The sequence below is a fragment of the Pseudophryne corroboree genome, unplaced genomic scaffold, assembly GCF_028390025.1.
Source record: "Pseudophryne corroboree isolate aPseCor3 unplaced genomic scaffold, aPseCor3.hap2 scaffold_251, whole genome shotgun sequence".
Classification (NCBI taxonomy): Eukaryota; Metazoa; Chordata; class Amphibia; order Anura; family Myobatrachidae; genus Pseudophryne; species Pseudophryne corroboree.
Genome location: NW_026969167.1, coordinates 465593 through 493132, shown reverse-complemented (window position 1 = coordinate 493132; position 27540 = coordinate 465593). Strand labels below are relative to the sequence as shown.

Below are 27540 nucleotides of genomic sequence, written 5' to 3'. Positions count from 1 at the left end.
CCCCCTGTCAAGTGAAGGAGATCCAACTGAGGCAGCACAAGGAAACTCTCAAAAAGAGAACAAGGCTAGAGGAAGATCTGAGACAAAGAAATCTGACTTTTACCAGAGCTGACCAGAGGAAAGCACAAACACAGTCCCCCACTACCACAAATAATGCAGTCGAGTTTCCCACATTTGGGGAAATCACAGGGGTCAGCATACCCAGAATGCAATGAATGAACCTCACCCTGGGAGAACAATCTTCATGACCATGGTATCTCCTATGCAAAATAAGTATGATTTGGGATAGGGCTGGGGAGGGCCGCTGCTCAGGCACATCTCTGTCAAGTAAAGGAGATTCAACTGAGGCAGCACAAGGGAACTCTCATCTGGGGACAACAACTGCAGGGAGAACACATATTTTCAGATGAACATGGGAGAGCAGAAGGCTGCCTAATACTGAAGCACCCCAAACAACAAACCAAATGCAACAAATAGTACAAGCATTCCTGGGGGAAGGTCTGCAGAAGACGGATTTGCATACGGTGATGTCATCCAAGCAGTGGGCCAAAGTTGGCTGGAACCCTCATCTGCATATGAAAAGAGAAAAGGGGTATGCAGGGCATGGCGGCCTTTTGCGGCGCTTGGATGACCCTTAGTTCGCATTAAACACCTCCACCCTCCGTCGGTGTGGGGCTCATGTTGGCTATGCCCCAGCCCCTGAAGCATTCAAGCTGATTTCTTGCAGCAGCTGGGCACTGTAACAGCTCCAGAGCTGCTCTGAAAGGCAAGTAAAAGGGTGTGGGCCCTGCAGCACTACCTGTAGTTTGCATTGTGCGTTGGAAGGCACAAAGTAAGCAGACAGGAGGAGAAGTCAAGAGAGTCCACAAGGGTATAGAAGGGAGGGGCTCAAGAAAAAAGAAGTGGAAACAGACAGCAAACTAGGCTGGAGAGAGACCTGAGACAAAGAGATCTGAATTATACAAGCGCCGACCAGGGGAAACACAAATTATGCAGTCAAGTTTCCCACATTTGGGGAAATCGCAGGAGCAGCACACCCAGAGTGCAATGGGTGAGCCTTGCCCTGGGAGAAGCACCTTCATGATCATAGTATCTCACCTGGCAGGTATGTAGGAGTTGGGCTAGAGCTGGGGAGGGTCGCTACTCGGGTACCCCCCTATCAAGTGAAGGAGATCAAACTGAGGCAGCACAATGGAACTCTCGAAAGAAGAACAAGGCTAGAGGAAGATCTGAGACAAAGAAATCTGACTTTTACCAGAGCTGACCAGAGGAAAACACAAAAACAGTCCCCCACTACCACAAATAATGCAGTTGAGTTTCCCACATTTGGGGAAATCACAGGGGTCAGCATACCCAGAATGCAATGAATGAACCTCATCCTGGGAGAACAGTCTTTATGACCATGGTATCTACTATGCAAAATAAGTATGATTTGGGATAGGGCTGGGGAGGGCCGCTGCTCAGGCACATCTCTGTCAAGTAAAGGAGATTCAACTGAGGCAGCACAAGGGAACTCTCATCTGGGGACAACAACTGCAGGGAGAACACATATTTTCAGATGAACATGGGAGGGCAGAAGGCTGCCTAATACTGAAGCACGCCCAAACAACAAACCAAATGCAACAACTAGTACAAGCATTCCTGGGGGAAGGTCTGCAGAAGACGGATTTGCATACGGTGATGTCATCCAAGCAGTGGGCCAAAGTTGGCTGGAACCCTCATCTGCATATGAAAAGAGAAAAGGGGTATGCAGGGCATGGCGGCCTTTTGCGGCGCTTGGATGACCCTTAGTTCGCATTAAACACCCCCACCCTCCTTCGGTGTGGGGCTCATGTTGGCCATGCCCCAGCCCCTGAAGCATTCAAGCTGATTTCTTGCAGCAGCTTGGCACTGTAACAGCTCCAGAGCTGCTCTGTAAGGCAAGTAAAAGGGTGTGGGCCCTGCAGCACTACCTGTAGTTTGCATTGTGCATTGGAAGGCACTTAAGAAAAGAGAAGTGGAAACAGACAGCAAACTAGGCTGGAGAGAGACCTGAGACAAAGAGATCTGAATTATACGAGAGCCGACCAGGGGAAACACAAATTATGCAGTCAAGTTTCCCACATTTGGGGAAATCGCAGGAGCAGCACACCCAGAGTGCAATGGGTGAGCCTTGCCCTGGGAGAAGCACCTACGTGATCATAGTATCTCACCTGGCAGGTAAGTAGGAGTTGGGCTAGAGCTGGGGAGGGTCGCTGCTCGGGTACCCCCCCTGTCAAGTGAAGGAGATCCAACTGAGGCAGCACAAGGGAATTCTCGAAAGAAGAACAAGGCTAGAGGAAGATCTGAGACAAAGAAATCTGACTTTTACCAGAGCTGACCAGAGGAAAACACAAACACAGTCTCCCACTACCACAAATAATGCTGTCGAGTTTCCCACATTTGGGGAAATCACAGGGGTCAGCATACCCAGAATGCAATGAATGAACCTCATACTGGGAGAATAATCTTCATGACCATGGTCTCTCCTATGCAAAATAAGTATGATTTGGGATAGGGCTGGGGAGGGCCGCTGCTCAGGCACATCTCTGTCAAGTAAAGGAGATTCAACTGAGGCAGCATAAAGGAACTCTCATCTGGGGACAACAACTGCAGGGAGAACACATATTTTCAGATGAACATGGGAGGGCAGAAGGCTGCCTAATACAGAAGCACCCCCAAACAACAAACCAAATGCAACAACTAGTGCAAGCATTCCTGGGGGAAGGCCTGCAGCAGATGGATTTGCATATGGTGATGTCATCCAAAGCAGTGGGTCAAAGTTGGCTTCAACCCTCGTCTTTATATGAAAAGAGAAAAGGGGCGTGCAGGGCATGGCGGCCTTTTGCGGCGCTTGGATGACCCCTAGTTCGCATTAAACACCTCCACCCTCCTTCGGTGTGGGGCTCATGTTGGCTATGCCCCAGCCCCTGAAGCATTCAAGCTGATTTCTTGCATTAGCTGGGCACTGTAACTGCTCCAGAGCTGCTCTGTACGGCAAGTAAAAGGGTGTGGGCCCTGCAGCACTACCTGTAGTTTGCATTGTGCATTGGAAGGCACAAAGTAAGCAGACGGGAGAAGTAAGGATAGTGCGCAAGGCCATAGAATGGAGCGGCTTAAGAAAAGAGAAGTGGAAACAGACAGCAAACTAGGCTGGAGAGAGACCTGAGACAAAGAGATCTGAATTATACCAGAGCCGACCAGGGGAAACACAAATTATGCAGTCAAGTTTCCCACATTTGGGGAAATCGCAGGGGCAGCACATCCAGAGTGCAATGGGTGAGCCTTGCCCTGGGAGAAGCACCTTCATGATTATAGCATCTCACCTGGCAGGTAAGTAGAAGTTGGGCTAGAGCTGGGGAGAGTCGCTGCACGGGCACCCCCCTGTCAAGTGAAGGAGATCCAACTGAGGCAGCACAAGGGAACTCTCGAAAGAAGAACAAGGCTAGAGGAAGATCTGAAACAAAGAAATCTGACTTTTACCAGAGCTGACCAGAGGAAAGCACAAACACAGTCCCCCACTACCACAAATAATGCAGTTGAGTTTCCCACATTTGGGGAAATCACAGGGGTCAGCATACCCAGAATGCAATGAATGAACCTCAGCCTGGGAGAACAATCTTCAAGACCATGGTCTCTCCTATGCAAAATAAGTATGATTTGGGATAGGGCTGGGGAGGGCCGCTGCTCAGGCACATCTCTGTCAAGTAAAGGAGATTCAACTGAGGCAGCACAAGGGAACTCTCATCTGGGGAAAACAACTGCAGGGAGAACACATATTTTCAGATGAACATGGGAGGGCAGAAGGCTGCCTAATACTGAAGCACCCCCAAACAACAAACCAAATGCAACAACTAGTGCAAGCATTCCTGGGGGAAGGCCTGCAGCAGATGGATTTGCATATGGTGATGCCATCCAAGCAGTGGGTCAAAGTTGGCTTCAACCCTCGTCTGCATATGAAAAGAGAAAAGGGGCGTGCAGGGCATGGCGGCCTTTTGCGGCGCTTGGATGACCCCTAGTTCGCATTACACACCTCCACCCTCCTTCGGTGTGGGGCTCATGTTGGCTATGCCCCAGCCCCTGAAGCATTCAAGCTGATTTCTTGCAGCAGCTGGGCACTGTAACTGCTCCAGAGCTGCTCTGTAAGGCAAGTAAAAGGGTGTGGGCCCTGCAGCACTACCTGTAGTTTGCATTGTGCGTTGGAAGGCACGAAGTAAGCAGACGGGAGAAGTCAGGATAGTGCGCAAGGGCATAGAAGGGAGCGGCTCAAGAAAAGAGAAGTGGAAACAGACAGCAAACTAGGCTGGAGAGAGACCTGAGACAAAGAGATCTGAATTATACGAGAGATGACCAAGGGAAACACAAATTATGCAGTCAAGTTTCCCACATTTGGGGAAATCGCAGGGGCAGCACAACCAGAGTGCAATGGGTGAGCCTTGCCCTGGGAGAAGCACCTTCATGATCATAGTATCTTACCTGGCAGGTAAGTAGGAGTTGGGCTAGAGCTGGGGAGGGTCACTGCTCGGGCACCCCCCTCTCAAGTGAAAGAGATCCAACTGAGGCAGCACAAGGGAACTCTCGAAAGAAGAACAAGGCTAGAGGAAGATCTGATATAAAGAAATCTGATTTTTACCAGAGCTGACCAGAGGAAAGCACAAACACAGTCCCCCACTACCACAAATAATGCAGTCGAGTTTCCCACATTTGGGGAAATCACAGGGGTCAGCATACCCAAAATGCAATGAATGAACCTCACCCTCGGAGAACAATCTTCATGAAAATGGTATCTCCTATGCAAAATAAGTATGATTTGGGATAGGGCTGGGGAGGGCCGCTGCTCAGGCACATCTCTGTCAAGTAAAGGAGATTCAACTGAGGCAGCACAAGGGAACTCCCATCTGGGGACAACAACTGCAGGGAGAACACATATTTTCAGATGAACATGGGAGGGCAGAAGGCTGCCTAATACTGAAGCACCCCCAAACAACAAACCAAATGCAACAACTAGTACAAGCATTCCTGGGGGAAGTTCTGCAGAAGACGGATTTGCATACGGTGATGTCATCCAAGCAGTGGGCCAAAGTTGGCTGGTACCCTCATCTGCATATGAAAAGAGAAAAGGGGTATGCAGGGCATGGCGGCCTTTTGCGGCGCTTGGATGACCCTTAGTTCACATTAAACACCCCCACCCTCCTTCGGTGTGGGGCTCATGTTTGCTATGCCCCAGCCCCTGAAGCATTCAAGCTGATTTCTTGCAGCAGCTGGGCACTGTAACAGCTCCAGAGCTGCTCTGTACGGCAAGTAAAAGGGTGTGGGCCCTGCAGCACTACCTGTAGTTTGCATTGTGCATTGGAAGGCACTTAAGAAAAGAGAAGTGGAAACAGACAGCAAACTAGGCTGGAGAGAGACCTGAGACAAAGAGATCTGAATTATACGAGAGCCGACCAGGGGAAACACAAATTATGCAGTCAAGTTTCCCACATTTGGGGAAATCGCAGGAGCAGCACACCCAGAGTGCAATGGGTGAGCCTTGCCCTGGGAGAAGCACCTACGTGATCATAGTATCTCACCTGGCAGGTAAGTAGGAGTTGGGCTAGAGCTGGGGAGGGTCGCTGCTCGGGTAACCCCCTGTCAAGTGAAGGAGATCCAACTGAGGCAGCACAAGGGAATTCTCGAAAGAAGAACAAGGCTAGAGGAAGATCTGAGACAAAGAAATCTGACTTTTACCAGAGCTGACCAGAGGAAAACACAAACACAGTCCCCCACTACCACAAATAATGCTGTCGAGTTTCCCACATTTGGGGAAATCACAGGGGTCAGCATACCCAGAATGCAATGAATGAACCTCACACTGGGAGAATAATCTTCATGACCATGGTATCTCCTATGCAAAATAAGTATGATTTGGGATAGGGCTGGGGAGGGCCGCTGCTCAGGCACATCTCTTTCAAGTAAAGGAGATTCAACTGAGGCAGCATAAGGGAACTCTCATCTGGGGACAACAACTGCAGGGAGAACACATATTTTCAGATGAACATGGGAGGGCAGAAGGCTGCCTAATACTGAAGCACCCCCAAACAACAAACCAAATGCAACAACTAGTGCAAGCATTCCTGGGGGAAGGCCTGCAGCAGATGGATTTGCATATGGTGATGTCATCCAAAGCAGTGGGTCAAAGTTGGCTTCAACCCTCGTCTGCATATGAAAAGAGAAAAGGGGCGTGCAGGGCATGGCGGCCTTTTGCGGCGCTTGGATGACCCCTAGTTCGCATTAAACACCTCCACCCTCCTTCGGTGTGGGGCTCATGTTGGCTATGCCCCAGCCCCTGAAGCATTCAAGCTGATTTCTTGCAGTAGCTGGGCACTGTAACTGCTCCAGAGCTGCTCTGTACGGCAAGTAAAAGGGTGTGGGCCCTGCAGCACTACCTGTAGTTTGCATTGTGCATTGGAAGGCACAAAGTAAGCAGACGGGAGAAGTAAGGATAGTGCGCAAGGCCATAGAATGGAGCGGCTTAAGAAAAGAGAAGTGGAAACAGACAGCAAACTAGGCTGGAGAGAGACCTGAGACAAAGAGATCTGAATTATACGAGAGCCGACCAGGGGAAACACAAATTATGCAGTCAAGTTTCCCACATTTGGGGAAATCGCAGGGGCAGCACATCCAGAGTGCAATGGGTGAGCCTTGCCCTGGGAGAAGCACCTTCATGATTATAGTATCTCACCTGGCAGGTAAGTAGAAGTTGGGCTAGAGCTGGGGAGAGTCGCTGCACGGGCACCCCCCTGTCAAGTGAAGGAGATCCAACTGAGGCAGCACAAGGGAACTCTCGAAAGAAGAACAAGGCTAGAGGAAGATCTGAAACAAAGAAATCTGACTTTTACCAGAGCTGACCAGAGGAAAGCACAAACACAGTCCCCCACTACCACAAATAATGCAGTTGAGTTTCCCACATTTGGGGAAATCACAGGGGTCAGCATACCCAGAATGCAATGAATGAACCTCACCCTGGGAGAACAATCTTCAAGACCATGGTCTCTCCTATGCAAAATAAGTATGATTTGGGATAGGGCTGGGGAGGGCCGCTGCTCAGGCACATCTCTTTCAAGTAAAGGAGATTCAACTGAGGCAGCACAAGGGAACTCTCATCTGGGGACAACAACTGCAGGGAGAACACATATTTTCAGATGAACATGGGAGGGCAGAAGGCTGCCTAATACTGAAGCACCCCCAAACAACAAACAAAATGCAACAACCAGTGCAAGCATTCCTGGGGGAAGGCCTGCAGCAGATGGATTTGCATATGGTGATGCCATCCAAGCAGTGGGTCAAAGTTGGCTTCAACCCTCGTCTGCATATGAAAAGAGAAAAGGGGCGTGCAGGGCATGGCGGCCTTTTGCGGCGCTTGGATGACCCCTAGTTCGCATTACACACCTCCACCCTCCTTCGGTGTGGGGCTCATGTTGGCTATGCCCCAGCCCCTGAAGCATTCAAGCTGATTTCTTGCAGCAGCTGGGCACTGTAACTGCTCCAGAGCTGCTCTGTAAGGCAAGTAAAAGGGTGTGGGCCCTGCAGCACTACCTGTAGTTTGCATTGTGCGTTGGAAGGCACGAAGTAAGCAGACGGGAGAAGTCAGGATAGTGCGCAAGGGCATAGAAGGGAGCGGCTCAAGAAAAGAGAAGTGGAAACAGACAGCAAACTAGGCTGGAGAGAGACCTGAGACAAAGAGATCTGAATTATACGAGAGATGACCAAGGGAAACACAAATTATGCAGTCAAGTTTCCCACATTTGGGGAAATCGCAGGGGCAGCACAACCAGAGTGCAATGGGTGAGCCTTGCCCTGGGAGAAGCACCTTCATGATCATAGTATCTCACCTGGCAGGTAAGTAGGAGTTGGGCTAGAGCTGGGGAGGGTCGCTGCTCGGGCACCCCCCTCTCAAGTGAAAGAGATCCAACTGAGGCAGCACAAGGGAACTCTCGAAAGAAGAACAAGGCTAGAGGAAGATCTGATATAAAGAAATCTGATTTTTACCAGAGCTGACCAGAGGAAAGCACAAACACAGTCCCCCACTACCACAAATAATGCAGTCGAGTTTCCCACATTTGGGGAAATCACAGGGGTCAGCATACCCAGAATGCAATGAATGAACCTCACCCTGGGAGAACAATCTTCATGACCATGGTATCGCCTATGCAAAATAAGTATGATTTGGGATAGGGCTGGGGAGGGCCGCTGCTCAGGCACATCTCTGTCAAGTAAAGGAGATTCAACTGAGGCAGCACAAGGGAACTCTCATCTGGGGACAACAACTGCAGGGAGAACACATATTTTCAGATGAACATGGGAGGGCAGAAGGCTGCCTAATACTGAAGCACCCCCAAACAACAAACCAAATGCAACAACTAGTGCAAGCATTCCTGGGGGAAGGCCTGCAGCAGATGGATTTGCATATGGTGATGTCATCCAAACAGTGGGTCAAAGTTGGCTTCAACCCTCGTCTGCATATGAAAAGAGACAAGGGGCGTGCAGGGCATGGCGGCCTTTTGCGGCGCTTGGATGACCCCTAGTTCGCATTACACACCTCCACCCTCCTTCGGTGTGGGGCTCATGTTGGCTATGCCCCAGCCCCTGAAGCATTCAAGCTGATTTCTTGCAGCAGCTGGGCACTGTAACTGCTCCAGAGACGCTCTGTAAGGCAAGTAAAAGGGTGTGGGCCCTGCAGCACTACCTGTAGTTTGCATTGTGCGTTGGAAGGCACGAAGTAAGCAGACGGTAGAAGTCAGGAGAGTGCGCAAGGGCATAGAAGGGAGCGGCTCAAGAAAAGAGAAGTGGAAACAGACAGCAAACTAGGCTGGAGAGAGACCTGAGACAAAGAGATCTGAATTATACGAGAGCCGACCAGGGGAAACACAAATTATGCAGTCAAGTTTCCCACATTTGGGGAAAACGCAGAAGCAGCACACCCAGAGTGCAATGGGTGAGCCTTGCCCTGGGAGAAGCACCTTCATGATCATAGTATCTCACCTGGCAGGTAAGTAGGAGTTGGGCTAGAGCTGGGGAGGGTCGCTGCTCGAGCATCCCCCTGTCAAGTAAAGGAGATTCAACTGAGGCAGCACAAGGGAACTCTCATCTGGGGACAACAACTGCAGGGAGAACACATATTTTCAGATAAAAATCTTGGTCATGCTCTGGTTTCTCTTCAGAACGAACAAATCTTTCGCCTTTTACTAAAGATTTCCGTGGAGAGGAGCAAAACCGAGTTTTATCTCAATTTTTGCATGCCCCATCTTTTTGGGGTTTCTTTTATCGGTTTAAAGATAGAATGAGTGTGCTTTAATGTAAGCTCATTTGCATAGAAATGACAGTAAATGTTTGTTTCTTTTCAAACAGAACTTTCTTGACCATGCTACTTGCTTGAAAGATCTGGGAGCACATGGAATACAGTACAAACCATGCTTATAGCAAGGAGAAGACAGGTGAGAAATCTGCTTTCTTTCAAATTGGGCGCTCACTTTGATCTGAATGAGGACTGCTGGCACGGCACTCAGGCGACAGGTGGAATCTTGGTAATGCTCTGGTTTCTCTTCAGAACGAACAAATCTTTCGCCTTTTACTAAAGATTTCCGTGGAGAGGAGCAAAACTGAGTTTTATCTCAATTTTTGCATGCCCCATATTATTGGGGTTTCTTTTATCGGATTAAAGACAGAACGAGTGTGCTTTCTTGTTAGCTTTAATGTAAGTTTATTTGCAGAACAATGACAATAAATGTCTGTTTCTTTTCAAGCAGAACTTTCTTGACCATACTAATTGCTTGAAAGATCTGGGAGCACATGGAAAAGAGTACAAACCATGCTTATAGCAAGGGGAAGCCTGGTGAGAAATCTGCTTTCTTTCTTTCAAATTGGGTGCTCACTTTGAGCTGAATGAGGACTGCTGGCATGGCACTCAGGCGACAGGTGGAATCTTGGTCATGCTCTGGTTTCTCTTCAGAACGAACAAATCTTTCGCCTTTTACTAAAGATTTCCGTGGAGAGGAGCAAAACTGAGTTTTATCTCAATTTTTGCATGCCCCGTCTTATTGGGGTTTCTTTTATCAGTTTAAAGATAGAACGAGTGTGCTTTAATGTAAGCACATTTGCATAGAAATGACAGTAAATGTTTGTTTCTTTTCAAACAGAACTTTCTTGACTATACTAATTGCTTGAAAGATGTGGGAGCACATGGAAAAGAGTACAAACCATGTTTATAGCAAGGGGAAGCCTGGTGAGAAATCTGCTTTCTTTCTTTCTTTCAAATTGGGTGCTCACTTTGAGCTGAATGAGGACTGCTGGCATGGCACTCAGGCGACAGGTAGAATCTTGGTCATGCTGTGGTTTCTCTTCAGAACGAACAAATCTTTCGCCTTTTACTAAAGATTTCCGTGAAGAGGAGCAAAACTGAGTTTTATCTCAATTTTTGCATGCCCCATCTTATTGGGGTTTTATTTTATCGGTTTAAAGATAGAACGAGTGTGCTTTAATGTAAGCTCATTTGCATAGAAATGACAGTCAATGTTTGTTTCTTTTCAAACAGAACTTTCTTGACCACACTAATTGTTTGAAAGATCTGGGAGCACATGGAAAAGAGTACAAACCATGTTTATAGCAAGGGGAAGCCTGGTGAGAAATCTGCTTTCTTTCATTCAAATTGGGTGCTCACTTTGAGCTGAATGAGAACTGCTGGCATGGCACTCAGGCGACAGGTGGAATCTTGGTCATGCTCTGGTTTCTCTTCAGAACTAACAAATATTTCGCCTTTTATTAAAGATTTCCGTGGAGAGGAGCAAAACTGAGTTTTATCTCAATTTTTGCATGCCCCATATTATTGGGGTTTCTTTTATCAGTTTAAAGACAGAACGAGTGTGCTTTCTTGTTAGCTTTAATGTAAGTTTATTTGCATAACAATGACAGTAAATGTTTGTTTCTTTTCAAACAGAACTTTCTTGACCATGCTACTTGCTTGAAAGATCTGGGAGCACATGGAAAACAGTACAAACCATGCAGTATCACAAGAGCCTTTATTTGATCTTTCATGAAGATAGAGCAGAATTGAGGACACGTCAACAATTTCTGCCAAAGGTGGTTCATCTTTCCACATGGTGCCTTTGGCCACTGACACCTTCGTTGAGTCAAAGTCTCTGGCTGTGGTCAGAACTTTGAAAATTTATGTCACCAGAACGGTTCAGATTAGGAAAACAGAGGCTCTGTTTGTCCTGTATGCTCCCAACAGGATTGGGTGTCCTGCTTCCATGCAGACCATTATGCGCTGAATCTGTGGTAAGATTCAGCATGCTCATTCCACGGCAGGATTGCCGTTACTGAATTAGGTGAAGACCCATTCTACTAGAAAGGTGGGTTCATCCTGGGCAGCTGGTCGGGGAGTCTCAGCATTGCAACTTTGCCGAGCAGCTATTTAGTAAACACTTTTGCTAAGTTTTACAAGTTTGATACCTTGGCTGATGATAACCTCAAGTTGGGTCATTCGGTGCTGCAGAGTCGTACGCACTCTCCCACCCGTTCAAGAGCTTTGGTATAACCCCATGGTTCTTAATGTGACCCCAGCATCCTCTAGGTCGTATGAGAAAATAGGATTTTAATACCTACTGGTAAATCCTTTTCTCTTAGTACGTAGAGGATGCTGGGCACCCGTCCCAGTCCATACTGTGTCTGCAGTTATTACTTGTGGTTATACACATGTTGTGTTACGGTTCTGGTCAGCTTTTTGCTGCAATTGTTCATGCCGTTGGCTTGTGTTCTGTTGAATGCCACGTTCTGCGGCATGCTTAAGGTGTGAGCTGGTAAGATGCTCACCTTAGTTTAACAATAAATCCTTTCCTCGAAATGTCCGTCTCCCTGGGCACAGTTCCTATAACTGGAGTCTGGAGGAGGGGCATAGAGGGAGGAGCCAGTTCACACCCTTTGAAAGTCTTAAAGTGCCCATGTCTCTTGCGGATCCCGTCTATACCCCATGGTTCTTAATGTGACCCCAGCATCCTTTACGGACTAAGAGAAAAGGATGCCCTTGTGTACTATCCTGACTTCTCCTCCCGTCTGCTTACTTTGTGCCTTCCAACGCACAATGCGAACTACAGGTGGTGCTGCAGGGCCCACACCCTTTTACTTGCCTTACAGAGCAGCTCTGGAGCTGTTACAGTGCCCAGCTGCTGCAAGAAATCAGCATGAATGCTTCAGGGGATGGGGCATGGCCAACATGAGCCCCACACCAAAGGAGGGTGGGGGTGTTTAATGCAAACTAGGGGTCATCCAAGCACTGCAAAAGGCCGCCATGCCCTGCATGCCCCTTTTCTCTTTTTATATGCAGATGAGGGTTCCAGCCAACTTTGGCCCACTGCTTGGATGACATCACCGTATGCAAATCCGTCTGCTGCAGACCTTCCCCCAGGAATGCTTGTACTAGTTGTTGGATATGGTTTGATATTTGATGGTGCTTCAGTATTAGGCAGCCTTCCGCCCTCCCATGTTCATCTGAAAAGATGTGGTCTCCCTGCAGTTGTTGTCCCCAGACGAGAGTTCCCTTGTGCTTCCTCAGTTGAATCTCCTTAACTTGACGGGGGAGGGGCTGCCCGAGCTGCCACCCTCCCCAGCCCTATCCCAACTCATACTTATTTTACATATTAGATCTCTTGATCATGAAGATTGTTCTCACAGGGTGAGGTTCATCCATTATATTTTAAAATAGGAAGGTACAAATTACATATTTGAATTGCATCTATGTGCTGGATTCAAATGCCCCCCCCCCCTTCCTTTCTCAATTGTGCCCGTCAGCAGCTATTCTAAGGTTGCTGCCAATGGGTGTGACACATTAATTTCTTCTGTGGGGTACACTGGACTCCACAAGGATTCACATTGGGGTGTAGAGTAGGATCTTGATCTGAGGCACCAACCGGCTCAAAGCTTTTGACTGTTCCCAAGATGCTCAGCGCATCCTCCTCTATAACCCCGCTTCCATGAACAGGGAGCTCAGTTTGTAGTTGGTGCCTTCAGTAGCAGGCCACTTAACAGGGGCCTGCCTCAGGCAGCCTATTCTTAGCTATTAATTTTGACAAGAAAAGAAGAACTTGTTTTATGAGAATCTACAAGGGCTGCAGCAGGCTAGGTCTAATAGACATCTTTACTGCAGCTTCATCACTCCCAGCGGCGCTGTATACTCCCGTGCCCTGGTTGCTGGGTCACTGCAGCGGAGGCTCCGGTTTCTTCCTAAGGTCAGTCACACACACACACCGCCCTTCCGGATCACGAGGCCGCTGATTAAGGGGAGCGTGGCCGTAGGGGGTGGGCCGTGTGCGCACTGGGGTGGACACTGATTACTGGGCAGCCGCTCCACTAGCCACCAGGTACAGTTAAGGAGCACAGGTCTGGGGGTTTTTCTCCTATATTAACCCAATTTTGTACTGCCCGCAGCGCATTGTGATAGGTAATAGGGCCTGATTCAGGTTGGATTGCAATCACAATAAGCGATCCAACTGCAAAAATTGCTAAGAGCATACGCATGTGCCTGCATGCGATCGCCTCTGCCTGTCAATCGGGGCAGGGGGGGAGAGTGGGGTCAGCAACACTCCATTTCCAAGTCAGGGATGGAGCAGTGCGGGGGCAAGGCTTCAAAATGGGGTCTGCAATGGAGGAGACACAGGGGGCGTGGTCACAGCGGCTGTATGACATCACATTCAGCCGCTGTGATCACAAAAATGGTGGCGGCTTCCTGCGCGCACATACAGTCTGCACCAGCAGGAGGCTACACCATTGTTTATGATCACGCTGAACTGCAGTGCGACTGCAATTACAGCATGGTCAAGAAGGGAGGTGTCATACTGGGTGGCCATGCCCTGTCACTGTGCAGGAGCCAGCACCGCTTACACACTAGTCCCCGGGTGCAGCACCCAACCCCCGGGACACCCGGAGCAACAAAATGTAGATTCAGGCCACCAGGCCACGCCCCTACCTATGAAATCATGCCTCCTTTTTACCATTGCGCTGCTTATTTGCACGCACTGCATTACAATCTCCCTCGACACCTCTCTGGGTGTCACCAGTGATAGTGACACCTCTGCCATGCTTGTAGCAGCTAGTCCAAAGATCTATGCCTCAAGCCCTGAGTGTTTGCCCTTGTGACTTGTTGATCATCATAGCGAAGCAGATGCTTACAGAAAACTGCAGGGGCTTAGATTGAAAATAAAAAAAATTGATGGGTATAAGGTAGAGAGGAGCGGGTTCGGTTCTCCGAGAACCGAATTCCCCACGAACTCCACGTGGTTTACACTGGTCTGAGGCAGGCTCGGTTGTTCCCGCCTGACTCGGAAAACCTGAACAAGGGAAAATGTCATCATCCCGCTGTCGGATTCTCGCGAGATTCGGATATTATATATAGAGCAGCGCGTTGCCGCCATTTTTACTCGTGCATTGAAGAGAGAGCGGAGAGGACGTGGCTATGTTCTCTCAGTGGAAATCTCAATATCAGTGCTCAGTATCAGTGGTTACTTATTGCTGCTCAGTAATACTAGTAGTGTGTCTCTCCTGCTCAGTGTCAGTTCTCAGTAGTATCCTCATCAGTGCTCAGTATCACTGCTCATTGTCTTGTGCTGCATTGTGGTGCTCAGCATACTACAGTACATTACTAATAGTCCAGTGCTGCATCTTGCTGCTCAGTGTCAGTTCTAGTATCCTCATCAGTGCTCACTATCACTGCTCATTGCATTGTGGTGTTCTGTATACTACAGTAATATAGTAACATATAGTAACATAGTTTTTGAGGTTGAATAGAGGCAAATTGCCCATCGTGTTCAACCTGTTTTAAGTTGTGATGATTCTACATACTTGCTGAATAATGTTTTATGACTAGTTAGCTACTATAACTCATGTTACCCCCGGATTAACCATGTTGATATTTTAAGTATTATAACCTTGGATAGCTTTTTCATTCAGAAATGTATCCATTCCTTTTTTAAATCCAATTACAGAGTCCGCCATTACCACCTTCCCTGGCAGGGAATTCCACATCCTGATTGCCCTAACAGTGAAGAAACCTTTCCTCCATTGCGTTCTGAACTTTCCTCCAGTCGCAGCGAGTGACCACGTGTTCTTTTAATAAATAATTCCTCTGATAACTCTTTGTTATGTATCTTTACATATTTGAAGATATTAATAATATCTCCTCTTAGGCACCTCTTTTCTAGTGTATACATATTCAGCCTAGTAAGTCTTTCCTTATAGTCCAGTACTTTTAGGCCTTTAATCAATTTAGTCTTCAGGATCTCTCGGACTTCCATGAGCAGCAGAGTAGTGCAATGGAAGGATGCTGGGCGCATAACCCAGAGGTCGATTAATCGAAACTATCCTCTGCTATGTGCATTTTTTTTTATAATTAAAGTAATCAAAAACTGGGATTGATATTTTGGCTCTTTTATTTTTACTTAAAGTACAATAACTTTTATCATTTTAATTTGTTTTAATAGTATATTGACAGCATTGTTTTCTTTAAAAAATCCACTTAATTTTCTTTACCCTATTACTGAAATGGTAATTGACAAAAACAAACTACATTGTCACCAGAAGAGCAATGCAAAATGTACAAGTGATATATTAAAATCATCTTCCATCTTGAATTTCAATGATGCATTGGGACAACAATTTTGTGAGAAACATCTTCACCCATAAAGAAAGATTTTCTTAATTCCTTATCTGTGTGCTGATTAGATATTACCTTGTTTTCACATTAAACAGACTTCCACATGAGAAAGCAGCAAGGATGCAGTAACGTTTATGTTTCCTGGTGTCAACCTGTATTATTTCAGTAGACATTGAAATGAGGATGCATCTTGCTGCTTTTCCAATGTAGCAAGTTTAATTCAGTAATAGGTGAAAAAACATTCCTACAAAGGTGTTAATCAGAGACTTGGCTTTGTGGACACTTTTCAGAGAGCAAATTTGTTAGCATAAAAATAAAGTCAGAAAATGAAGAGCTGTTTAATCACTCAATTGGACTTTTCTGCCAGCATAATTTTTTTTTCTCTGCAACCCACTGCTAAATTGTGCTTCCTAGCTGTTTTTTTATAAAATCACTTAATCAAATCTAACTCTGATTACATCAGAGAAGGCCAGGTACCCTACACCATAAGAGGGGGTTTGAAATTTTGACTTGTCTACTTAAAGATCACCAAAATCTGATCACAAGGTCAATTACATCCCTGGGTGGGATTGAACCACCAACCTTTTGGTTAATAGCCAAACATGCTAACCGATTGCACCACAGAGACACCTCGTAAAAGTCCATTCTGACAAAGGCTAATAAGCATTCATCTAGAACGTTTCCTAGAAAAACTTTAAAAAGTCAATAATCTGGAGAGTTTTTGTAAGAAACACATTGCTACTTTCCCATGATGAGTGAGTGCTTCAGGATCTCTTGCACTTACATGAGCAGCAGAGTACTGCAATGGAAGCATGCTGGGCCCATAACCCAGATGTAGGCAGATTGAAACTATCTTCTGCTATATGCATTGTTTTTTGTTAATTAAAGTAATCCAAAACTGGGATTGATATTTTGGCTCTTTTATTTTTACTTAAAGTACAATAACTTTTACCATTTTAATTTGTTTTAATAGTAAATTGACAGTATTGTTTTCTTTCAAAAATCCACTTAATTTTCTTTACCCTATTATTAAAATGGTAATTGACAAAAACAAACTACATTGTCACCAGAAGAGCAGTATAAAATGTACAAGTGATATATTAAAATCATCATTCCAGCTTGAATTTCAATGATGCTTTGGTGCAACAATTTTGTGAGAAACATCTTCACCCATAAAGAAAGATTTTCTTAATTCCTTACCTGTGTGCTGATTAGATATCACCTTGTTTTCACATTAAACAGACTTCCCCATGAGGAAGCAGCAAGGATGCAGTGACGTTTATGTTTCCTGGTGTCAACCTGTATTATTTCAGTAGACATTGAAATGAGGATGCATCTTGCTGCCTTTCCAATGAAGCAAGTTTAATTCAGTAATAGGTGAAAAACCATTCCTACAAAGGTGTTAATCAGAGACTTTACTTTGTGGACACTTTTCAGAGAGCAAATTTGTTAGCATAAACATAAAATCAGAAAATGAAGAGCTGTTTAATCACTCAATTGGACTTTTCTGCCAGCATAGTTTTTTTTCTCTGCAACCCACTGCTAAATTGTGCTTCCTAGCTGTTTTTTATAAAATCACTTAATCAAATCTAACTCTGATTACATCAGAGAAGGCCAGGTACCCTACACCATAAGAGGGAGTTTGACATTTTGACTTGTCTACTTAAAGATTACCAAAATCTAATCACAAGGTCAATTACATCCATGGGTGGGATTGAACCACCAACCTTTTGGTTAATAGCCAAACATGCTAACCGATTGCACCACAGAGACACCTCGTAAAAGTATATACTGACAAAGGCTAATAAGCATTCATCTAGAACGTTTCCTAGAAAAACTTTAAAAAGTCAATAATCTGGAGAGTTTTTGTAAGAAACACATTGGTACTTTCCCATGATGAGTGAGTGCTTCAGGATCTCTTGCACTTACATGAGCAGCAGAGTACTGCAACGGAAGCATGCTGGGCCCATAACCCAGAGGTAGGCAGATTGAAACTATCCTCTGCTATATGCATTGTTTTTTGTTAATTAAAGTAATCCAAAACTGGGATTGATATTTTGGCTCTTTTATTTTTACTTAAAGTACAATAACTTTTACCATTTTAATTTGTTTTAATAGTATATTGACAGTATTGTTTTCTTTCAAAAATTCACTTAATTTTCTTTACCCTATTATTAAAATGGTAATTGACAAAAACAAACTACATTGTCACCAGAAGAGCAGTACAAAATGTACAAGTGATATATTAAAATCATCTTTCCAGCTTGAATTTCAATGATGCTTTGGTGCAACAATTTTGTGAGAAACATCTTCACCCATAAAGAAAGATTTTCTTAATTCCTTACCTGTGTGCTGATTAGATATCACCTTGTTTTCACATTAAACAGACTTCCCCATGAGGAAGCAGCAAGGATGCAGTGACGTTTATGTTTCCTGGTGTCAACCTGTATTATTTCAGTAGACATTGAAATGAGGATGCATCTTGCTGCCTTTCCAATGAAGCAAGTTTAATTCAGTAATAGGTGAAAAACCATCCCTACAAAGGTGTTAATCAGAGACTTGGCTTTGTGGACACTTTTCAGAGAGCAAATTTGTTAGCATAAACATAAAATCAGAAAATGAAGAGCTGTTTCGTCACTAAATTGGACTTTTCTGCCAGCATAATTTTTTTTCTCTGCAACCCACTGCTAAATTGTGCTTCCTAGCTGTTTTTTTATAAAATCACTTAATCAAATCTAACTCTGATTACATCAGAGAAGGCCAGGTACCCTACACCATAAGAGGGGGTTTGAAATTTTGACTTGTCTATTTAAAGATCACCAAAATCTGATTACAAGGTTATTTACATCCCTGGGTGGGATTGAACCACCAACCTTTTGGTTAATAGCCAAACATGCTAACCGATTGCGCCACATAGACACCTTGCAAAAGTAGATACTGACAAAGGCTAATAAGCATTTATCTAGAACGTTTCCTAGAAAAACTTTAAAAAGTCAATAATCTGGAGAATTTTTGTAAGAAACACATTGGTACTTTCCCATGATGAGTGAGTGCTTCAGGATCTCTTTCACTTACATGGGCTATTAACCAAAAGGTTGGTGGTTCAATCCCACCCAGGGATGTAATTGACCTTGTGATCAGATTTTGGTGATCTTTAAGTAGACAAGTCAAAATGTCAAACCCCCTCTTATGGTGTAGGGTACCTGGCCTTCTCTGACGTAATCAGAGTTAGATTTAATTAAGTGATTTTATAAAAAACAGCTAGGAAGCACAATTTAGCAGTGGGTTGCAGAGAAAAAAATAACATTTTAAACCTACCGGTAAATTTTTTTTCTCGTAGTCCGTAGAGGATGATGGGGACTCCGTAAGGACCATGGGGGATAGACGGGCTCCGCAGCAGACATGGGCACTTTAAGAAAGACTTTAGATCTGGGTGTGCACTGGCTCCTCCCTCTATGCCCCTCCTCCATACCTCAGTTAGAGAAACTGTGCCCAGAGGAGACGGACAGTACGAGGAAAGGATTTTTGTTAATCCAAGGTCAAGATTCATACCAGCCACACCAATCACACCGTATAACTTGTGATATACTACCCAGTTAACAGTATGAAAACAACATAGCATCAGTCCAAGACCGATGAAAACTAACATATAACCCTTATGTAAGCAATAACTATATACAAGTCTTGCAGAAGTAGTCCGCACTTGGGACGGGCACCCAGCATCCTCTACGGACTACGAGAAAAAGATTTACCGGTAGGTTTAAAATCTTATTTTCTCTTACGTCCTAAAAGATGCTGGGGACTCCGTAAGGACCATGGGGATTATACCAAAGCTCCCAAACGGGCTCCTGCGGATGACTCTGCAGCACCGATTGAGCAAACAGGAGGTCCTCCTCAGCCAGGGTATCAAACTTATAGAACTTTGCAAAGGTGTTTGAACCCGACCAAGTAGCAGCTCGGCACAGCTGTAGTGCCGAGACCCCCGGGCAGCTGCCCAAGAAGAGCCCACCTTCCTAGTGGAATGGGCCTTGACTGAATTAGGCAACGGCAATCCCGCCATAGAATGCGCCTGCTGAATCGTGTTACAGATCCAGAGAGCAATAGTCTGATTTGAAGCAGGGGTGCCAATCTTGTTGGCTGCATACAGGACAAACAGTGCTTCTGTTTTTCTGACTCTAGCCGTTCTGGCCACGTAAATTTTCAAAGCCCTGACCACATCAAGGGACTCGGAATCCTCCAAGTCACGCGTAGCCACAGGCACCACAATAGGTTGGTTCATATGAAAGGATGAGTCCACTTTTAGCAGGAATTGAGGACGGGTCTGCAATTCCGCTCTATCCATATGGAAAACCAGATAGGGGATTTTATGTGATAAAGCTGCTAATTCCGACACTCGCCTAGCGGAAGCCAAGGCTAATAACATGACCACCTTCCAAGTGAGATATTTAAACTCCACCATTTTAAGTGGTTCAAACCATAACCTTAACACCACGTTAAGGTCCCAAGGGACCACCGGAGGTACAAAAGGAGGCTGAATATGCAGTACTCCCTTCACAAAAGTTTGTACTTACTTCAGGAAGAGAGGCCAATTCCTTTTGAAAGAAAATGGATAAGGCCAAAATCTGAACCTTAATAGAGCCTAATTTTAGGCCCAAATTCACTCCAGTTTGTAGGAAGTGAAGGAAGTGGCCCAGGTGGAATTCTTACGTATGAGCATTCCTGGCCTCACACAAAGAAACATATTTTCGCCATATACAGTGATAATGTTTAGATGTCACGTCCTTCCTAGCCTTTATTAGCGTAGGAATGACCTCATCTGGAATACCCTTTTCCGCTAGGATCCGGCGTTCAACCGCCATGCCGTCAAACGCAGCCGCGGTAAGTCTTGGAACAGACAGGGCCCCTGTTGCAACAGGTCCTGTCTTAGAGGAAGTGGCCACGGATCTTCTGTGAGCATTTCCTGCAGATCTGGATACCAGGTCCTTCGCGGCCAATCTGGAACAATGAGAATTGTTCTTACTCCTCTTTTTCTTACTATTATCAACACCTTGGGTATGAGAGGTAGAGGAGGAAATACATAGACCGACCGGAACACCCACGGTGTCACTAGGGCGTCTACAGCTACTGCCCGAGGGTCTCTTGACCTGTTGCAATACCTCTGTAGCTTTTTGTTGAGGCGGGACGCCATCATGTCTATCTGGAACAGTCCCCACCGACTTGCAATCTGTGCGAAGACTTCCTGATGGAGTCCCCACTCTCCTGGATGTAGGTCGTGTCTGCTGAGGAAGTCTGCATCCCAGTTGTCCACTCCCGGAATGAACACTGCTGACAGTGCGCTTTGATAAAGCTAAATATTTATCTTATTTAAAACCCTTTGTGAGGTCTAAGAACACTGTACGCTATTTGCGTATGGAGTACTGTAAGGGTACGCTCGTTGCGTAACAATCGCTTAGCCGTGGTCGAGACGCTCAAGCGTCACGTTCGCTCACGGCCAAGAGATCACAGGCAGGCACGCTATTGGCTGCTGACTAACGTAATGGTTCGCTATAGCATAACGGACGCTGTATCGGGAGCGGGCTGCTCGAGCGATACAGACGCTCACGAGAATACGCTGTTGGTATCGGGCACACTTATAGGTGAGCGACTACCGTAATGCTACGCTATCAGCGTAGCGGACGCTCGAGACCACGAGGAGATCACGAGCGGCGCCGACGCTCACAATGTTAAACCTTTATGTCTAAACCACAAACAATGTAATTTGCTGTAAAACCTTAGTGTAGAGATAGGGTGTAAATGCAACACTGTATAACCTTATTAACTCAAAAGCTGTTCGAGCGTCACCGACGCTCTGAGAATACTTAACACTATAAGAAATACACAAATACCGTGCTTAGGGTCCAACGCCTAATATATATATTATGAATGTTATACTTGCAAAAGAATTAATACAATACAAGTCATACACTACAATATAACATAGACTAACTAACCAGGTAACTACACAGTAAATACAATACAAGTACGTTTAAGAGAAAATGAGAGAAAGAGAAGAGAGAGAGAGAAAGATATGGCCCATAATAACAAGAAAAGACAATATGATTACGGAGAAAACTTACGCACAAAGGAAACGATCGCATGCGCCTCTGGACATCCAGCTCCCGATTTTCAGCAATGATAACCGATGAAGAGTGAGTGCTGGATGTGATCGGCCTGTCTATTTATGCCCCACACACAATACAATTCAATGGTCCCTACAATCTCATTGTTCATTGGACACAGGAATTCGTCTTCGCATTATAACAAAAGGTCATAGGTTGATTCATACAGGTGGGCTGTGACTATTTCCAACAGCTCAGGTGGGAGGGAAACTGGGTTTCCCGCCGCATGGATAAGTAAGTGCAAATACAGTAAATGTTCATAAACTTCTTATGTCCATAACTATTCGCACGAGCGATTGATCCGCTTCAAACCAACACCGGAATATTGCTAATTAAATACTCTTCCGATGGATACTAAACACCACTGTATTACTCCTGTCTGACCCTTCGTATCAAACAATGAGGGATCTCTCTGTCCAGGAACATACTACATTAACTAAACTTTCAGAATCTATCAAAGGGACCATAATCTACAAAATGCATTATATGGTGAAAATATGTAACGAAAGAGTCGCCCGCTAGACGCACACAATCTCTACCGTAAATGTGCATACCGTGCGCCTGCGGGTGCCCGCAACAGCGAGTATGCGCACGCACGGTAGAGCGCACGCATGCGCAGCAGGGACACATATGAGGTGCAAATATGGCAGTGTGCATCGTGATATTTTTCTGACTTTGACAGTCCACCCTTTGGCAGTCAACAATAACTGCCACTTCCTAAAACATTTCAAAAAGAGAAAAATATATGTCAGGGGTTAATACATTTACATGGTTGGGTAGGGGAGGAGAGGAGAAGGTAGGAAAAGGGTATGACCTAGTGAGATAGCAGAAGCATGTGTGTATGAATCCATGTTTGGGGGGTCATGTATCATCGTGCCGTACGTGTTTTAAATCAAGCTTTGAGGTATTGCGAAGTATACATTTGAATTCCTTCTTATCCCGTGGTACGGGTCTGTGGATGGGCTGTCAAACTTTACCGAGCTTTTTTCGGATTTTGGTTGTAACAAAAATGGGGAGCACATTTTAGTTGATGATACATGAATGGGGGAATATGTGATTGCTGATATCTGTGCCTGTATTCCCTATACTATGTGTGTAATTACCTGAAGGTTGTAGAGATGAAGAAAATACATAGTTACGGTAAATGCAGTGGTATTCTATGTCAGGTTAATGAACATTCGTCGATTGAGGTCTTGTTTGGTGTCTGTTGAATGCAGTCTTCTTTGTGCTTTTGCCCATAAGGTGCGAGCAAAAAGCTTTGTCAATGTCCATAGATTTACAAAAGTGTTGGGCTAGAGTAATTTTAAAATTTCTAGGGAAACTGGGGATCTATGGCATAGTTCATCAAAAATCTGTGTATAAGGTTGTCAAAACTTCTTCTTTAATCCATCTGTTGTCTGTATATCGGCTCATCAAATTCCTCGTCCAAGTGGGTCTTTTTACCTCAGAGGAAAACGGAAAAACAGGTGAAAGAAACGGACCGTAGAAATCGCATTACAATTTCCTCACTCCTTAAACTCATCACCCTGGTACTTCGTTTGCACTTCGTTAAAGCCTGACCGCATCTAAATATCAAGCCAATCGTTATGATAACACCTAAGATACATAGGAGAAACTTCCCTACATCCATTATAACTCCTTGAGCCCATTCTCCTAAACCGGAGAACCAATTTCGCGGGTTCAACCATGACACCCAACTAGTCAGCTCATTACTCACAGCAGCAAGGGTGAGATTGTGTCTCCTGCGAAATTCCCACTTCAATTGGAGAATATCGTCCATCTTTTGGTCTATGACCTCGACCGGGTCCTCGGTACTATTCGTTATATATGTGCAGCATTTCACGCCGTACTGCGTTGCCAGTGTGACACAATATCCACCTGTTACTGCTGTGAGATAATTGAGAATCATTCTATGCTGAACTAGTTCTGTTTTATAAGCTTGAAGTTCTCTTCCAGTATACCTAAACGTGTCATCATACATTTCTGTGATATTGTCTAACAAATTTGCGAGCGCAGATATGTATTTATAATTCAACACTCCTCTGGCGGTGCGAGTGAGGTCTAACGCAAGTAGAAACTGAATCCCGGTGGATTCATGGATCATGTCAGAGGCCGGGTGGTCTGTTCTTTCTATCAGGTGCCGTTTAACTACGTGCTCGTAATGGGTGTGAGTATAAGGAGTTTGGGCAACACGGTGTATGTCTTTCATTTTGGCATGTGATACAGTCATTACCTCAGGCAATACTTTTCCAATATAACACAATCCTTCAGAGTTTGGGGCAAGCCACTTATACGCCTTCCTCCCGCATATGAAATATGCATCATCGGGGAGAACATATGGGACGGAGTAGGACATAACCATATTACACATTTTCCATGTGAAATCTCCTAACCCTAATTCTCCCATCTGTCTAGTACACGTATCAGCTTGTACGATATGTGCACAGTATCCTGGTGATACCTCTCCAACTCTCGTAATCCTACTTCCTAGGGTATACCTATACCGGAAAGATTTTCCTCTACTGGCTATGTGGCGTATAAGCTCTGTATCTGTCGGCATTCTATCTGCTCTATATGAAAAGGTCATGGTTTGGTTACTCCATGACACTTCCCAATTTCCCGGCTTTCGGGGATTGGAAATGTTAAAACATATGAGGGATCTATCCACATGATATTGGTGGAGCTTCAAACTAGGAGGACTGGAGATATTAAACCTCCTGTCCACCGGTCTCCCACCACTTAGCTCAAGTACCTCCCCTATCGTTAAAGGAAATGGTACTAGTCCTGATTTGCTATGACCTTGAGGTACTTGAGAGCATACCCAACAATCTGTTTGATTTAACACGCTACCCACTAAGGAGTGATAGTCACTCAAGGGATGCCGGTCCATGTGGATATTAAAACTGGATTGGCATTTCTTAATGCACCCATCCTCGACTACGTTGTCACAGAGCCTACAGATACAGTTTTCTTCAGCTAACAATCCTTCACAATTCCTTCTATTGTCAATGCTATCGGATCGTTTTCTGATACTCGCCTTTGCTTGTTGATTATGTTGTTCTCGGAAAACTACGCCTCCATCTCTGTCATCAGAACCCATTCCAGAACCTCTCTCGACCTCCATGGTACTCTCGCCGGAACAGACTGCTCTGGTCAACATCATGGTCAACAGGAAAATCCGGATCACAGTCTCTTGGGGCAAGTCCATCTTATAGGAGGAAACGAAGAAGAATGAGAAGGGGGGGAAAATAATTTGAGGGAGAGGGGATGGGAAGTTGGAGAAAAACAATAAAAGGGAACAGGGAATCGACAACTGCTTTTGATCTTGTGATTTTCAATGCTCAGGTGCCGCCTCAGTCCTCCTGGAACAGACACTCCAGTGATACAACGTCCTCTACCGTCTGTTCCTTATCACGGGACCTCTCTGGATCAGCAACCTTCTTACAATGGGACGAATGAACCCAAGTCTCTCTCTCGGCAACTTTCAATGCTGTAGTGCTAGTCAATAAGACTTGGTATGGTCCTTCCCATCTGTCAATAAGGCAACCTGAGCGTAGAAAATTTTGTATCATTACATACTCCCCAGGTTCAATGTCATGACAATTACTTTCTGGTAAATCAGGAATCACCAACTTCAAATTATTATTTTGATTCCTTAGCTGTTTACTCATATTAACCAGGTACTTTACAGTCACTTCATTGTTACACTTCAAATCATCCTGAGGGTTAATCATAACATGCGGTTGTCGACCAAACAAGATTTCAAAAGGGGACAGATTAAGAGGGGACCTGGGAGTGGTTCTGATGCTGTACAGTACAATGGGTAAAGCTTCTGGCCATGTCAATCCTGTTTCTGCCATAACTTTGCTCAAATTATTTTTAATAGTGCTATTCACTCTTTCCACCTTCGCACTCGCCTGTGGACGGTATGGAGTGTGCAGCTTGCTATCAATTCCCATCAACTTACACATTCCTTGAAAGACATCACCTGTAAAATGGGTACCCCTATCACTTTTGATAATTCTAGGGATACCATATCTACATACAAATTCCTGCACAATTTTCTTAGCAGTAAACATAGCGGTATTTGTGGCCGCCGGGAATGCTTCAACCCAATTTGAGAACACATCTATACAAACAAGTACATATTTCAAATTTCGACAAGGGGGTAATTGAATGAAGTCAATCTGTATTGCCTGGAAAGGACCGCCTGCAGGTGGGATATGAGATGGTTCTGTTGGTATTGCCTTTCCGATATTCTTTCTCAAACAGGTAAGGCATGACATTGCTCTCTTACTTGCATGAGATGAAAATCCTGGGGCGCACCAATATGCTCTTACCAACTTGCACATTCCTTCCTTGCCCAGATGAGTCAGCCCGTGAGCTGCCTCAGCTAAACATGGAAGATATGCTCTGGGGGCCACCGGTTTACCTTGTCCATCCGTCCAGAGTCCTGAGGACTCCTGGCCATATCCCTTCGCCTTCCAGACTGCCTTTTCCTGTGTGGAACACAAATTTTGCATTTCACACAACTTCTGTGTGTTGATGGTATTAAATACCATCAGTTGTGTGGTGTCTGTCTGTCTGGGGGTACCAGCTGCTAACTTAGCTGCTTCATCTGCTCGGCTGTTACCAAGTGATACTGGGTCCTAGCTATATGTGTGTGCTTTACACTTGATAACAGCCACTCTGTCGGGTTCCTGTATCGCTGTTAGAAGCCTTTTGATGTGAGCTGCATGCGCTACCGGTGTACCAGCTGCCGTCATGAAATTTCTGAGGCGCCATAGGGCTCCGAAATCATGGACTACCCCGAATGCGTATCTAGAGTCGGTGTAGATATTGGCTGATTTGCCCTTAGCCAATTCACATGCTCTGGTTAGGGCGACCAGTTCAGCAACCTGGGCTGAGTGAGGTGGGCCTAGCGGTTCCGCTTCTATGGTGCCTTGGTCATCTACGACTGCGTATCCAGTACACAAGTCTCCCGAGTCTGACTGTCTGTGACAACTACCGTCCGTGTAGAAAGTTAGATCTACATTTTCCAGCGGGTTGTCACTGATGTCAGGCCTTGCGGTAAAATTTTGGGTCAAATATTCCATACAATCATGTGTGTCCTCCTGTGTGTTAAATTCTCCTTCCCCACCACTCTCATCCTCCACCCTTTGTGCCTGTCCAGGCACACCTGGGAGATATGTTGCAGGATTTAATGCACTGCATCTCCTTATGGTGATGTTTACGGGGGCCATTAGTGCCAATTCCCATCTTGTAAACCGCGCTGATGAGACGTGCCTGGTTTGGGCAGAATTTAGCAAGGCTGACACTGCATGTGGTGTATGAATTGTGAGGTTGTGACCTAGCACTACATCTTCGCTTTTCGTTACTAGCAATGCTATCGCAGCGACGCTTCGCAAGCATGTGGGGAGGGATCGCGCTACCGTGTCTAGCTGAGCGCTGTAGTATGCTACTGGCCTGCTGGCATCACCGTGCTTTTGGGTTAAGACGCCTGCCGCGCAACCAGCACTTTCTGTTCCGTACAGCTCAAAGGGTTTCCCATAGTCTGGCATACCTAATGCTGGTGCCTGCGTTAGGCACTGTTTAAGTCTCTCAAATGCCATCTCGGACTCGTCTGTATGCGAAATCCGATCAGGTTTGTTTGAGGAGACCATCTCCTGCAGAGGTAACGCTAGA

General features: G+C 45.5%; 21 non-coding genes and 1 pseudogene across 21 annotated transcripts; 5 read left to right on the top strand and 17 right to left on the bottom strand.

Moving 5' to 3' along the window:
- Nucleotides 1–113: 113 nt before the first annotated feature.
- Nucleotides 114–277, bottom strand: LOC135011887 (U1 spliceosomal RNA). Its single transcript, XR_010210926.1, has one exon. It is a non-coding gene; the product is annotated as a U1 spliceosomal RNA (small nuclear RNA).
- A 673-nt stretch (nt 278–950) lies between these two features.
- LOC135011895 (U1 spliceosomal RNA) lies at nt 951–1113 on the bottom strand. The gene has a single exon (XR_010210930.1). It is a non-coding gene; the product is annotated as a U1 spliceosomal RNA (small nuclear RNA).
- A 152-nt stretch (nt 1114–1265) lies between these two features.
- Nucleotides 1266–1429, bottom strand: LOC135011814 (U1 spliceosomal RNA). Its single transcript, XR_010210857.1, has one exon. It is a non-coding gene; the product is annotated as a U1 spliceosomal RNA (small nuclear RNA).
- A 615-nt stretch (nt 1430–2044) lies between these two features.
- On the bottom strand, nt 2045–2207 carry LOC135011917 (U1 spliceosomal RNA). Its single transcript, XR_010210952.1, has one exon. It is a non-coding gene; the product is annotated as a U1 spliceosomal RNA (small nuclear RNA).
- Nucleotides 2208–2360: 153 nt separating this feature from the next.
- On the bottom strand, nt 2361–2524 carry LOC135011910 (U1 spliceosomal RNA). The gene has a single exon (XR_010210945.1). It is a non-coding gene; the product is annotated as a U1 spliceosomal RNA (small nuclear RNA).
- A 683-nt stretch (nt 2525–3207) lies between these two features.
- LOC135011978 (U1 spliceosomal RNA) lies at nt 3208–3359 on the bottom strand (annotated as a pseudogene).
- A 152-nt stretch (nt 3360–3511) lies between these two features.
- Nucleotides 3512–3675, bottom strand: LOC135011751 (U1 spliceosomal RNA). Its single transcript, XR_010210796.1, has one exon. It is a non-coding gene; the product is annotated as a U1 spliceosomal RNA (small nuclear RNA).
- Nucleotides 3676–4346: 671 nt separating this feature from the next.
- LOC135011989 (U1 spliceosomal RNA) lies at nt 4347–4509 on the bottom strand. The gene has a single exon (XR_010211011.1). It is a non-coding gene; the product is annotated as a U1 spliceosomal RNA (small nuclear RNA).
- Nucleotides 4510–4661: 152 nt separating this feature from the next.
- Nucleotides 4662–4825, bottom strand: LOC135011736 (U1 spliceosomal RNA). The gene has a single exon (XR_010210782.1). It is a non-coding gene; the product is annotated as a U1 spliceosomal RNA (small nuclear RNA).
- Nucleotides 4826–5440: 615 nt separating this feature from the next.
- Nucleotides 5441–5603, bottom strand: LOC135011916 (U1 spliceosomal RNA). The gene has a single exon (XR_010210951.1). It is a non-coding gene; the product is annotated as a U1 spliceosomal RNA (small nuclear RNA).
- Nucleotides 5604–5755: 152 nt separating this feature from the next.
- Nucleotides 5756–5919, bottom strand: LOC135011810 (U1 spliceosomal RNA). The gene has a single exon (XR_010210853.1). It is a non-coding gene; the product is annotated as a U1 spliceosomal RNA (small nuclear RNA).
- Nucleotides 5920–6591: 672 nt separating this feature from the next.
- Nucleotides 6592–6754, bottom strand: LOC135011956 (U1 spliceosomal RNA). The gene has a single exon (XR_010210988.1). It is a non-coding gene; the product is annotated as a U1 spliceosomal RNA (small nuclear RNA).
- A 152-nt stretch (nt 6755–6906) lies between these two features.
- LOC135012097 (U1 spliceosomal RNA) lies at nt 6907–7070 on the bottom strand. The gene has a single exon (XR_010211110.1). It is a non-coding gene; the product is annotated as a U1 spliceosomal RNA (small nuclear RNA).
- A 671-nt stretch (nt 7071–7741) lies between these two features.
- LOC135011941 (U1 spliceosomal RNA) lies at nt 7742–7904 on the bottom strand. Its single transcript, XR_010210976.1, has one exon. It is a non-coding gene; the product is annotated as a U1 spliceosomal RNA (small nuclear RNA).
- Nucleotides 7905–8056: 152 nt separating this feature from the next.
- Nucleotides 8057–8220, bottom strand: LOC135011724 (U1 spliceosomal RNA). Its single transcript, XR_010210770.1, has one exon. It is a non-coding gene; the product is annotated as a U1 spliceosomal RNA (small nuclear RNA).
- Nucleotides 8221–8891: 671 nt separating this feature from the next.
- On the bottom strand, nt 8892–9054 carry LOC135011967 (U1 spliceosomal RNA). Its single transcript, XR_010210999.1, has one exon. It is a non-coding gene; the product is annotated as a U1 spliceosomal RNA (small nuclear RNA).
- Nucleotides 9055–9198: 144 nt separating this feature from the next.
- Nucleotides 9199–9314, top strand: LOC135012034 (U5 spliceosomal RNA). The gene has a single exon (XR_010211047.1). It is a non-coding gene; the product is annotated as a U5 spliceosomal RNA (small nuclear RNA).
- A 270-nt stretch (nt 9315–9584) lies between these two features.
- Nucleotides 9585–9700, top strand: LOC135012030 (U5 spliceosomal RNA). The gene has a single exon (XR_010211043.1). It is a non-coding gene; the product is annotated as a U5 spliceosomal RNA (small nuclear RNA).
- Nucleotides 9701–9986: 286 nt separating this feature from the next.
- On the top strand, nt 9987–10102 carry LOC135012036 (U5 spliceosomal RNA). Its single transcript, XR_010211049.1, has one exon. It is a non-coding gene; the product is annotated as a U5 spliceosomal RNA (small nuclear RNA).
- A 278-nt stretch (nt 10103–10380) lies between these two features.
- On the top strand, nt 10381–10496 carry LOC135012050 (U5 spliceosomal RNA). Its single transcript, XR_010211063.1, has one exon. It is a non-coding gene; the product is annotated as a U5 spliceosomal RNA (small nuclear RNA).
- A 275-nt stretch (nt 10497–10771) lies between these two features.
- On the top strand, nt 10772–10887 carry LOC135012073 (U5 spliceosomal RNA). The gene has a single exon (XR_010211086.1). It is a non-coding gene; the product is annotated as a U5 spliceosomal RNA (small nuclear RNA).
- Nucleotides 10888–16251: 5364 nt separating this feature from the next.
- On the bottom strand, nt 16252–16325 carry TRNAN-AUU (transfer RNA asparagine (anticodon AUU)). The gene has a single exon. It is a non-coding gene; the product is annotated as a tRNA-Asn (tRNA).
- Nucleotides 16326–27540: the final 11215 nt, after the last annotated feature.